The 12924-nt window shown below is 41.8% G+C and overlaps 1 protein-coding gene across 5 annotated transcripts in view; it reads left to right on the top strand.

Moving 5' to 3' along the window:
- chrm3b (cholinergic receptor, muscarinic 3b) overlaps window positions 1-12924 on the top strand; it is a 1038143-nt gene that overhangs the window by 600336 nt on the left and 424883 nt on the right. For all 5 annotated transcript variants that reach the window (XM_078557272.1, XM_078557271.1, XM_078557275.1 and 2 more), the window contains one exon: window positions 7408-7465. The gene's annotated coding sequence lies outside the window, so the exon portion shown is untranslated. The remainder of the gene's footprint in view (window positions 1-7407; window positions 7466-12924) is intronic.

Below are 12924 nucleotides of genomic sequence, written 5' to 3'. Positions count from 1 at the left end.
CACCTTAATCTGATCATGGTAATCACTTGATAACACTAGCTGAAGTAACCTGTGTTGTGGGAAAGAATTATTGTTTCTGCTAACCATATACATCAAAATGGACAAATGGAACTACCGAGATAAATGTATTTGATTAATTCCATCTGTTAGTTTATTGATGCTCTCTTTAACCTCATGAGCACAGAGTAAACAAATACCAAATGAATATCATTGGAAAATTCAAAGTGTTGTTTTAGGAATGTTGTTGTGGCACGATTAAATGGCCAAGAGCTGATCGCACATTGCAAATTCATGTAAGCACATGAACCACAGGTTTTATGTAAGAATAGTTCATTTGAAAATGATGGTGTGAACTGAATGATTGGTCACACATAGCAGCTCCAGTGCAAAGCAATTTCAGCAGGATGCATGGGTTGTCTGCCAAGTCCCCAGACGCTGATCTTCTCATATGGCAGATTTTGGCTTGCGCCCCCCTACCCCCCCAGCTTATGGCTTGACAACCAACTTTTACCTTGAGATCAAAGAGTTTTCTTTACCAATTTTAGCAGGGGGTATCTTTTTTTTTCCAAACTGTTACTGACCTCTGTTTTAGAATGAAGTTACTGATACCACCATATTCTCCAGGGCTAATTAATTTGTAAATGTCAAAATAAATCTTGCCCCGCTGATTAAAATCTCCTTTACACTGACAGAACAATTTAGTGTCAAGGGAACCAAAAGCATCAAAGAGTGCAAATGTCTTTGGTCCCCAGATGAACTGTAGTTTTATTAATTGTGGTCACTGGAATCATGTGGTTAACTCTGAGGGTTGTGCTTTGAGCTAACTTGTCCATCCTGCAGCTCATATTGGATTAGATTTTTTTTAAAAAACTAGGACATGTATCTAGCAAGTAAAGCACTCAATGAGATTGAAAATGTGGCTCCTCTTGTTCCAGTTGAAGTCAAGTCAGGGGGAGTTGAATGCAACTGATTCATCAATTTTCTCTGTTGATGTGTCATTGAATATAACAGTAAACTCAGTCCATTACTTCTATTTAATAGCTACAAGGTAGAAAAGTCTAACCTTGGAGATTATTTTCTAAGAAAAATAACTCAGGTCCAAAGGATGGTGCAATTATGCTAAAACTCAGGGGGAAGGGAATTAAGTGCTTTTGAAAAATATAAAACTAGGCAGTGTGCAGAATCATGGCTTGAAATCTAGGCCTGCATTTCTCTCGCGTTGGGCAGGCTTGGGTGGGAGCGGGTGGGGGTGGTTGCGCAGCTGACCGCCGCCCGCGATTGGCTCTGCGCCGCCATTTTACGTGGGTGGGCCAATTAGGGCCCACCCAGCGTAATACGTGAGCTGTAGCGCTGAGCGCTACCTGCGCGGGAAAAATTCAGGCCTAGATTTTAAGCCATGATTCTCCACACTGCCTAGTTTTGTTTTTTTCAAAAGCACTTAATTCCCTTCCCCCTGAGTTTTAGCTTTACATAATTGCAACATCCTTTGGACCTGAGTTATTTTTCTTAGAAAGTAATCTCCAAGGTTAGACTTTTCTACCTTGTAGCTATTAACTAGAAGTAATGGACTGAGGAGGGAGAGTCTGGTCCAGTGCTCTTTTGCGCATACCCGCAAAAGAGCGCTTCAATCTCCCTGAGGCACGGAGCTGCCTCAGGGAGATTGAAGCGCTTTTGAAAAAAAATTTATGAATGTAATAAAAATTTAATGAAACATGTCCCCTCATGTGACTGTCACATGAGATGGGACATGTTTTTATTTTTCAGAAAAGCTTTTTATTTAATTCGTAAAACCTTTAGGAAACCTCATCCCGCTCGTGGATGAGGTTTCCTAAAAGACGTAGAGGCCTGTTTGGCCTTTTCGCCTGCCCGCCAACCATAAGGTTGGACGGGCAGCGTAAACTTGACATTAATTACATCGTTAATGGCCTTAATAGGCCGACTCTGGCGCGTGCCCGCCGAACGGAACATCGCAAGATAGCATGATGATGTCGGGACACACACCCGACGTCATCGCGCGTCACTTTACCTGCCAGCGTGTCAATCCCGCCCCTGCACACCAATTAAAAAACCTTGGAACAAGTATTTGCTTCGTTGATGGTGAAAATTAATTGAAATTTTTTTTTAAATCTTCAAAACAAATAGCTTTTCTATGATGGACATCAACTTCAAAAATTATGTTTAGCATTGGATTTTGAATTTGACAAATTTCCTGACAGCCATTCAAATAATAATTCCTTTCTTCCAACCAACCAACCAAAAGAAAATACTGGCCAGCTGCTCCACTGCTATAGCATTTTCTTGCACCAGTGCTTCAGTTTGGGAAGGCAGGAGTCTTTGACATTTGGGAAGAAATCTCAGATCGCATTAGAATCCAGCTGAAGGCCAAAAGCTTCTCCACAGAGAGAGAGGGACCAGTACCCTTCACAGTTTCTGATGCCTAGTTTCAGAGATATACTGGCAGAGGTCTGGCATCAGGCGTCTGGCATTAGGAAGGCAGTGGCATAGTGGCATTGTCACTGGTACTAGTATTATCAGAGACTGAGGGTGATACTTTGCATGACCTGGGTTCAAATCCCACCATGACAGATGGTGAAATTTGAATCCAACAAAAATCTGGACTTTTTAAAAAGAAAAAGTCTAATGATGACCGTGAAACCATTGCTGATTGTCGTAAAAACCCATCTGGTTGACTAATGTCCTTTAGGGAAGAAAATCTGCTGTCTTTACCTGGTCTGGCCTACGTGTGCTCCGGATCTACAGCAATGTGGTTGACTCTTAACCACCCCCTGAACAAGGGCAATCAGGGATGGGCAATCAAAATACTGGCCTAGCCAGCGCCGACCAAATCCCATGAACGAAAAATAATGGTCATCCTTAGCTTTTGTGTGCTGCTAATAGTATATGGTGTGGGACAAATTGCAAAGGAAGAGGTTATCTAACCCTTGCAGAAAACAAACACATGACTTTCTAAGTCAGTTTGCTTAGATGGGGGAGCTCCATTCTCTGAGTCAGAAGGTTCTGAATTCATGGCAGAATTTTCAGGTTGGCGTGCAGGCATACGCCCAACCCGCTCGAGCATAAAATAGCGCATGATATTTCAGTCAGCGGGTAAGCGCAAAAGCCAGAAGTGCACCCGCCGACATTTATGAGGGCAATTACGCCCAACATCATGGTTGGCAGGTGGGCGAATCAGCCATGCAGCCTTTGTATTTTTCATGAAACCTCATGCAAGGGTGGGATGAGGTTTCTGTTATTAAATTTAAAAAAAATAAAAATCTGTGGGCAGAATTTTTATATTGTATATGTTCAGGTGACTGTTTGTGTTGTTTGGACATTTTTTTTGTTCTGATTTTAAAATCTTTATTTAACACTTTTGAAGTCTTCAGCTCCCTGAGGCAGCTCTCTGCCTTAAGGGAGCTTTCGTTCCACACTCGCCCGCACCCGCTCTTACGTCAGCGCTCGCCCTCCTCCGCTCCACCCCGCACCCCAGCAGCGCTGAGCATTTCAGCGCGTGCTTCATGCTGGCTGACCGTTAATGGACCAGCCCGCGTGAAATCGTGGCCGGGGGCTGATTGTGGTCGGCGGTCTGATCCCTGGCCTCTCCCGGACCTGCTGATCGCGCCCGCCCGCTGACCTGAAAATTCTGCCCCATGAATCACTCCGTGGTTACATACATAGTCTATGCTGACACTCAAAAAAGAATTGATAAAATGTTGCGTTGTCAAGAATGACCATCATTTGGATGAGATATTCAATTTGCGTATTCTAATTGTTTAGATGGATGTTAAAGGAGCCACAGCAATATTCAAAGGTCAGGGGCTTCTCCTTATCTCCTGGTCATCATTGTTCCCTCAAACACCCACTAATGGAGATTTATTACTCATTGATCTCAATACTGTTGTGGGATTTTTTTTGTGAAAAATGACTGCTTAGCATAGCAACAATCATTGCATTTGAAACTGGTTATCCTTACATGAAGTGCTTTGAGTTATTTTTGACAGAGATGATAACACATGATATAAATATAAGTCTCTTCAATTTTTCCCTCTCATTATTATACTTAAATGTATATCCAGATGCAGGTAATCTTTTAACATGATTGCTTCCAATGTGCAGCGAGGAGGCAGGCGTGTGAAACTTGGAGCTTTTTATTTATTCCTTGCCACTTAAAGCAAAATGACCCCAGGTTAAAATTCCAGCCTGTCACTATGTGAAGAAGCACTCAGACTTCAGCAATTTAGCTCAGGCTAATTAGAAACTGCCCTCTATCTGCTGCCAGCATGGTGAGGTAGAGGAGTCATTTAGCTACTTACATTGTAGAACAATGTCCTCCGTTCCCTAAGCAACTTGATGCCATTAATATCCATGATGAGGGTTAATTGAAACTTTGACAATAACATGCTTCTTCCATTGCCATCAGGTGAAAAATCTTTTGATTGGTGTTAACACCAAACCATTCACATTCAGAGTTTAATTTGTTATCATTAATTAATCCAGTGCCATTGTCACCAAGTTTCTGCCACTATAGTAACGCAGCCTTAAACAAAGTCAGAAGTAAGTTTCTGTGTGACGCTTGTTGCAGTGCGTTCTTCCTCTTTTACCTCACTGCAGCCTTGAGGCAATCAATCATGCAGCCCTCCTCCAATATCTCTCCTCAGATGGCTACTTCCAGGAAACTGTGTTTGGTTCCATTTGTCCCCAACAATAGACCAAGCATCTCAACCTGTGGAATTGCCTCCCTTCCTCCACTGCTACCTCCTTGAAGGAACTGTTCTTGGTCCCCTCTTCCTCCTCACCTGCATGCTGCCCTTTGGTGACATGATCCAAGGATATGCCCCCAACTTCCAACTGCTGACAACACCCAATTCTACTTCACAATCTCTTTCTGCCCTCCAATTATTCTATAACTTGTCCAGTCCTGGATGAACCCTTAATTTCTTCCAGCTAAGCCTTGTGAAGATCAAAGTCATCACTTTTGCCCTGCTATAAACTTTACAGCCTTGTTACAAATTCCGTACTCATACCACTAACTTCCTCCATCGTGGCCACTGTCCCAGGTTACATCAAACTGTCCACCTGTTGCCTGTGTCCTCACTGACCCACATTGGTTCCTGGTCCCCAGCTGCATCCAATCTAAAATTCTCATGTTTAAATCTCTCTTTGGCCTTGCTCCCTTCCTAGCTTTATAACTCCTGCCTCCAGCTGTTGTGGATCTACCCTACCTACACCCCAATGTTGGCATCCACACTTCCACTCTCTAAAATTTCCTCCTTAAATCCCACCTTAAACCTTATTCCTTGCTTACATTTCTTCTTTTAAAAACATTCTCAAAGCCCCCTTTTTTTGATCAAGCTTTTGTTTGGTCTCTTATTCTCTCCATTCTTGGCATGGTACTGGTTTTCCTTGCACCTTTGACACTCCTTGGGGAAGTGTATCCAAGTTAAAGGTATAAGTAAATGCAAGCTTCTTATTGTTACACAGTTTATACAACTCCATTATATAAATGACACTGCACTTCCTAGATCTTAGGCAATCGGACATCAGTTGTTCAAAGCCCAACTGACGTTGCCCAGAATATGTCCATGTGCGTTTAGATACGGTGCACAGGGAAGGAAAATGCAGTTTACTTTCTCCAGAATGAAATGTTGTCCCAACATCAAATTAAAACCTCTGATATGAACCTTTTCAAAATCCCTAAATGGTTAGATTTGTCGGACTTAATCTCCCAAAAGTAGCTTTGATTATCCAAGCGCAACGACATTTACATACAATGATACTTCTCTTATTGGACATGAGGAATAATGTGACAGTTCAGAATATTAAGCTTTATCTGTTCAACATTATCGAGCACATTATCACAGCTCTGGCTTTTGAGACAAACCAGTATGAAGGAGGAGGTAATTTGCCTATGACCATTTCTTTCCTTCCCAAAAGAGGAAGGTCTGAATGTAGGAGCCTCACAATCATCTGGTATAGCTGTTTCAGTGATCAGCAGATCCATTAGGAATTATTAGAAATTGATGGTATTGATAATCCTTCTATCGGTTAGATAGGGCCAAGTAACTGACGACCTGCTTACAGAAGAGGATGGAATGGGGATTTAACAGCCAAGTTTGACTTCAGATATGGAATACAAGGGAAATGGTGACGATTTAACTAGGATCAACTTAATCACATTTTTTCTGTATTTTCACATTGGTGCCAAGCTGGTGTGGCAGATGGAGAGTTCATGGAATTCCCTGTTCTAAGTGCTTCTGTGTTTAAAAAAGGAACCTCTGCATAATTCATGGTAGATGTGTGGCCTTGGCAGCACCAAGCCTAGTGTGGGAAATGGAAGCATGTCACACTGGTGCAGTCAGTCCTTGGGCTGAAGCTCACGGCTAAAGAAGATAGGGAGCTTTCGTCTCCATCTAACGGTATTGGAGTTAACCTGAGAGTTGTCAATGCGTACTCAAAATGGAAAAGATACTTTATCCCAGCACTGAAATCTCTCACCTCCATGAGCACATAATATACAAAATATGTGCCTGAAAGAATGGTAGAGGCAGAAACCCTCATCGCATTTGAAAAAAAGACACTTGAATATGCACTTCAGGTGCTGTAACCTACAAAGCTACGGACCAAGAGCTGGAAGGTGGGATTAGACTGGATCACACTTATTGTTGGTCAGTACAGCTATGATGGGCCAATTGACCTCCTTCTGTGACATAAACCTTTCTATGTTTCTATATAGATATATATAATACATATATATATATGTTATTTTTGAAAAGCAGCCATGATGAAGAAAATTTGAACCTTCACACAAAAGGCTGATATATGTTAAATGCCCAAATCACTATGTTCTGACATTCTAAGTGATGACTTACAAGAAAACTCGTAAATTTGATGCAGCCACTTTCAATATCTGTCTCCCGAAGTCTGAAACATTCATTTAGCAATTAACTACAAAGCTTTGTAGGGTGTTTGAAAGGTTTTCCATCAAGACCCATTTCACCTTCCCTTGTAGATCTCTTTGTATCTGTCACTTAGACAGAATGGTCGTGATTATGCATATGAGGACTCGAGATGAGCCAACTTCTCCCACTGAGATTGCTAGGAAGATGAGAGCAGGCTTGCTCATCATGTGAATGCTTTGATAATAGCCCAGATCTCAGCGAATGCAACTTATGTAGCAACGCCCATAGCAACTCAAATCATAAAACAAAATATATCAGGGACATCCATACTAATTTTCTCACATTCCTGAGAGAAAAAATGAATAATTCAGTAGCCTTACCTAAAATATTTTCAGGCTAAAATATGATCACTAAAGGAGGCGTGCACAGCAGCTTATTCAGGCTGAGAGTTAAATAAGATGTTGAATAATTTCTTTGTGTAATCTGTAGTATGTTATTCTTCTTCTAGGCCCAGATGAATAGATGTACTTGGGAAATCAGCTAAGTGCTTGAAAAGCTGGATACAGGTCAGTGCCAAATAAATATTAAGAAATGGAGTTTGTGATAGTGCATTCCCATCAATTTTCCGTCAGTATGAATCCCACCCCCCCGAACTTAGGAGGGATGAATGTGCCAATGAAATGTGAAGCGGAAGAACGCTTTAAATCTGCTGTCATTGATTGTGATATTCTTTTTTTCTTAAAGTGTATGGGCGCACAATTTTAAATCAGTGAAATTTACATAGCAAACTCATCAAAATAACAGGATTTATCCATGTATTGACCCTTTGCTGCATACATTTTACCCACAAAGCATTTGTAAAGGCAGATTTTATGTTTTTATCTTGAGTTAAAAGTGAGAAGGAATGACCTCAAACAGTCAGTGCTAATTTCTTTTTGGTCTCCTAAGCTTTGTCCATTTGCATAGGCATTGTTACATTGTGTAGTTCTTTAAAGTGTTTGTGATGGTACAAAACATTACAGCTTCTAATTTCACAATGCTGGACATAATTTCCTAATTGACTAATTATTCAGTATTTTTAGAACCATTCCTGTCAGAGCCAATTCTGATCATGCACCTCTCCCACTCTCTTGACCCATTACCCAGAAATAAGAGGATTTTATTGTAACGTTAAAACATTGACTAATAGGACATACTTTTAAAAATATAGAGCTTTTTATTTTCGTTCCCATTTTCAAACTTATTTTCCCCTCTCTTTTAGACCTCTTGAGTCACACTTCAGCCAGCCGTGCACTAATCAATTGCCAAAATGATGCTTGACCTTATTAAGTATCAAATGAATAATTTAAATACAACAGCATATTATATCTGATTATTCACCACTTTTGTGTCTTATTACAAAACACAAAAGAAAGCAGCTTGAAGCAATTATGCACTGAAAAAGGAGAAGTCAAATAAAACATTCATCTGTTGCAATCTGAGACCTAAATCTCAAGACTGGTGCCCATAACTAACAATCTGGCAGCATGCTGTAAATGAGAACCTGGGAGTGTTACTGAAAGGCTATTTGGTTTGCAGGGTAGATATTGGGGAAATTCATTGATTTGTACTCTGAGTGGTGAGCTGCACGCAGGGGAGGAGTAAAAAATGTGGGAATGCAATAGTTATAGGGGAATCAATTGTAAGGGGAATAGATGGGCGTTTCTGTGGCCGCAAACGAGACCCCAGGATGGTACGTTGCCTCCCTGGTGCTCGGGTCAAAGATGTCTCAGAGCGGCTACAGGACATCCTGAAGGGGGAGGGTGAACGGCCAGTGGTCATGGTACACATTGGTACAAATGACATAGGTTAAAAAAGGGATGAGGTCCTAAAAGCAGAATATAGGGAGTTAGGAAGTAAGTTGAAAAGTAGGACCTCAAAGGTAGTGATCTCAGGATTACTACCAGTGCCACGTGCTAGTCAGAGTAGAAATAGCAGGATATATTGGATGAATACGTGGCTGAAGAGGTGGTGTGAGGGGGAGGGTTTCAGATTCCTGGGACATTGGGACCGGTTCTGGGGGAGGTGGGACCAGTACAAACTGGACAGGTTACACCTGGGCAGGACCGGGACTGATGTCCTAGGGGGAACATTTGCTAGAGTGGTTGGGGAGGGTTTAAACTAAAATAGCAGGGGGATGGGAACCTATGCAAGGAGTCAGAGGAAGGGGAATCAAGATAAGAACAAAAGACAGAAAGGAGAATAAGAAAAATGATAGGCAGAGAAATCAAGGGCAAGAATCAAACAGGGCCTCAGTGAAAAATAGTGGGAATGGGACAAATAATGTTAAAAATGCAAGCCTTAAGACTTTGTGCCTTAACGCGAGGAGCATTCACAATAAGTGGATGAATTAACTGTGCAAATAGATGTAAACAGGTATGAAATAGTCCAGATTACGGAGACATGGCTGCAGGGTGACCATGGATGGGAACTGAACATCCAGGGGTATTCAGTATTTAGGAAGGTCAGACAAAAAGGGAAAGGTGGAGGAGTTGCATTGCTGGTTAAAGAGGAAATGAACACAATAGTGAGGAAAGATATTAGCTCCAATGATGTGGAATCTGTATGGGTAGAGCTGAGAAACACTAAGGGGCAAAAAACGTTAGTGGGAGTTGTATATAGGCCCCCAAACTGTAGTGGTGATGTTGGGAATGGCATTAAACAAGAAATTAGAGAAGCATGCAAAAAAGGAACATCTGTAATTTTGGGTGACTTTAATATGCATATAGATTGGGCAAATCAAATTAGTAACAATACCGTAAAGGAGGAATTCCTGGAGCGCATATGGGATGTTTTTCTGGACCAATACATTGAGGAACCAACTCGAGAACAGGCCATCCTAGACCGGGTATTGTGTAATGAGAAAGGAATAATTGGCACTGTAGTTGTGCGAGGCCCCTTGGGGATGAGTGACCATAATATGATAATATTCTTCATCAAGATGGAGAGTGGCGTTGTTGATTCTGAGACTAGGGTCCTGAATCTTAATAAAGGAAACTACGATGGTATGAGGCGCAAGTTGGCTATGATGGATTGGGAAACGTTACTTAAAGGGATGACAGTGGATAGGCAATGGCAAACATTCAAAGAGTGCATGGGTGAATTGCAACAATTGTTTATTCCTGTCTGGTGCAAAAGTAAAACAGGAAAGGTGGCCAAACCATGGCTTACAAGGGAAATTGGAGATAGTATTAGATGCAAGGAAGAGGCATACAAATTGGCCAGAAAAAGCAACAGGCCTGAGGATTAGGAGCAGTTTAGAATTCAGCAAAGGAGGACCAAGGGATTGATTGAGAAGGGGAAAACAGAGTACGAAAGTAAACTTGCGGGGAACATAAAAACTGATTGTATAAGTTTCTATAGGTATGTAAAGAGAAAAAGATTGGTGAAGACAAATGTAGGTCCCTTCAGCCAGTCAGAAACAGGGGAATTTATAATGGGGAACAAGAAATGGCTGACCAACTAAATACATACCTTGGTTCTGTCTTCACAAAGGAGGACACAAATAACACACCAGAAATGTTGGGGAACACAGGGTTTCGTGAGAAGGAGGAACTGAAAGAAATCAGTATTAGTAGGGAAATGGTGTTGGGGAAATTGATGGGATTGAAGGCCGATAAGTCCCCAGGGCCTGATAATCTATATCCCAGAGTACCTAAGGAAGTGGCCCGAGAAATAGTGATTGCATTGGTGGTCATCTTCTGAGATTCTATGGAATCTGGAACAGTTCCTACAGCTTGGAGGGTAGCTAATGTAACCCCACTATTTAAAAAGGGAGGTAGAGAGAAAACAGGGAGTTATAGACCAGTCAGCCTGATGTCAGTAATGGGGAATATTCTAGAGTCCATTATAAAAGATTTAATAGCTGAGCACTTGGAAAACAGTGGCAGAATTGGACAGAGTCAGCATAGATTTACGAAAGGGAAATCATGCTTGATAAATCTACTGGAATTTTTCAATGATGTAACGAGTAGAGTTGATGAGGGGGAGCCAGTGGATGTGGTTTATTTGGACTTTCAGAAGGCTTTCGACAAAGTCCCACATAAGAGATTGGCATGTAAAATTAAAGTGCATGGGTTTGGGGGTAGTGTCTTGAGATGGATAGAAAACTGGTTGGTAGACAGGAAACACAGAGTAGGAATAAACGGGTCTTTTTCCGAATGGCAGGCAATGACTAGTGGAGTACTGCAGGGATCGGTGCTGGGACACCAGTTATTCACAATATATATTTATGATTTAGATGAGGAAACTAAATGTAATGTCTCCAAATTTGCAGATGACAAAAAGCTGGGTGGGAGGGTGAACTGTGAGAAGGATGCAGAGATGCTTCAGTGTGATTTGGACAAGCTGAGTGAGCGGGCAAATGCATGGCAGATGCAGTATAATGTGGATAAATGTGAGGTTATCCACCTTGGTTGCAAAAACAGGAAAGCAGATTATTATCTGAATGGCTAGAAATTGAGAGAGGGGAATGTGCAACGAGACCTGGGTGTCCTCGTACACCAGTCGTTGAAGGTAAGCATGCAGGTGCAGCAGGCGGTAAAGAAGGCAAATGGTATGTTGGCCTTCATAGCCAGAGGATTCAAGTACAGGAACAGGGATGTCTTGCTGCAATTGTATTGGGCCTTGGTGACACTACACCCGGAATATTGTGTGCAGTTTTGGTCCCCTTATCTGAGGAAGGATGTTCTTGCTATAGAGGGAGTGCAGTGAAGGTTTACCCGACTGATTCCTGGGATGGCGGGACTGACATATGAGGAGAGATTGAGTCGGTTAGGCTTATATTCTCTGGAGTTCAGAAGAATGAGGGGGGATCTCATAGAAACCTATACAATTCTAACAGGATTTGACAGGATGGATGCAGGAAGGATGTTCCCAAATGTGGGAGAGTCCAGGACCAGGGGTCACAGCCTGAGGATATGGGGTAGACCATTTAGGAATGAGAGGAGGAGAAATTTCTTCAGCCAGAGAGTGGTGAGCCTGTGGAATTCGTTACCAGAGAAAGTAGTTGAGGCCAAAACATTGTATGTTTTCAAGAAGGAGTTAGATATAGCTCTTGGGGAGAAAGGGATCAAAGGATATGGGGAGGCTATTGAGTTGGATGACCAGCCATGATCATAATGAATGGCGGAGCACGCTCAAAGGGCTGAATGGCCTACTCCTGCTCCTAGTTTCTATGTTTCTATGCAAAAGGAGCAAAGGAAAATACATTATAGCCTATTTGTGGCAGGATGAGAACAAGTACCAGTTTCTGCCCAACAAAAACTGTTGAAACTTTTTGATTCCAAAAATGATTCCGAGCACTTCCTTTTCTCTCTGTGCGTAGTTACTCTCCCACTTGGTCAGTGTAAGTGATGCAAATGCTTCTCTTGACCATCATCCATGACATACTGCCCAAACTTCATAGTTTGAAGCATCACACAATAGCTTCAGAACACGGTTTGTGCCTTAATGAATGAGCAGTTCATCACTGGTCAAGTTTCTCTTACATGCATCGTAACCATTTTGTTGTACTTTAGACCACCCCCATTTCACATGTTTCTTTCACAAACCATGTAGTGGAGCTAACACCATAGTAAGTTCAGGCAGAAATTGCAAGTAATATTAAAACATGCCAAGAAAAGATCTAAGCTCAAACACATCTTTTGATTTCAGAGCACTGACTATAGCCTTTATCGTCCCTTTCACTTGCACCAGCCCTTTTTCATTGATTTTCAGGCCAAGATACGCTGATGGAATGCACAAAAGCACAATTGCTCCTTTTCAACTTCACCATGTGATCGTTGAGCCTTTTTAGCGCTTCATCTAAAACCTGAAGATTCTCTTCTTCTGTTGCGCTCATGGTCAGCTCATCATCTTGATTACACAAACCATGCTGCACTCCTTGCAAAATCTTATCCATTGTAGCTTGGAAGATTTTTGGAGATTTCACACCATAGGGCAGCTTTGTGTAGGAATATAACGCCGTGTGCATTTATCTTGAGAT

The sequence above is a fragment of the Cetorhinus maximus genome, chromosome 14 (genome assembly GCF_964194155.1).
Source record: "Cetorhinus maximus chromosome 14, sCetMax3.hap1.1, whole genome shotgun sequence".
Taxonomy (NCBI): Eukaryota; Metazoa; Chordata; class Chondrichthyes; order Lamniformes; family Cetorhinidae; genus Cetorhinus; species Cetorhinus maximus.
Note: the sequence above shows the minus strand (reverse complement) of the source record. Positions and strands in the feature narration are given on the sequence as shown.